The sequence below is a fragment of the Octodon degus genome, unplaced genomic scaffold (genome assembly GCF_000260255.1).
Source record: "Octodon degus isolate 3935 unplaced genomic scaffold, OctDeg1.0 scaffold00274, whole genome shotgun sequence".
In the NCBI taxonomy this organism is placed as follows: domain Eukaryota; kingdom Metazoa; phylum Chordata; class Mammalia; order Rodentia; family Octodontidae; genus Octodon; species Octodon degus.
This window is the reverse complement of record NW_004524850.1, coordinates 935,279-935,827: the sequence shown is the minus strand read 5'-3', so window position 1 is coordinate 935,827 and position 549 is coordinate 935,279.

The window sequence follows — 549 nt, the reverse complement described above, 5'->3', positions numbered from 1 at the left end:
CTGTGAGCCGGACCTAAAGACCCAACGAATGCTGACCTCCCTAAGACCGGCCTCCAGGATTGATCATCACTCAGGAAGAATTACTGTCTGAAGGCCACCTGATGAGGTCCTGTTTTACAGTCATGCCCGCTTGTTGTTTGTTACGTGACTGTCTTCCCCATTTGGTCCTGGACCTAATCAACTTTACCTGAGCAATGGTGCTTGTGATCCCATTTGTTGACCATAGTTTTGTCCCACCCCGCATCCGCCTAAGCAAGACCCCTTTGTCTCTACCTTAGCACAGCATGGTTTTGCCCTATAAAGTAATCTAAAAGAGACAGCTTCCTGGGGCCAGAGAGATGGCTCAGTGGAATAAGCACTTCACTGGCAAGGTCAAGGGCCTGAGTTCAATCCCCGGTTCTGCAAATAAATAAATAAATGAGACAGCTTCCTGCACAACCCACTCGTGCCCCCTTAGTGTCCTCTCAGAGGGAAGCTTTCTTTCCCAATAAATATTATAGTCTCAACCTCCGTTTGTTCCTAAAATTCATTCTTCGGTTCTAGAGGACA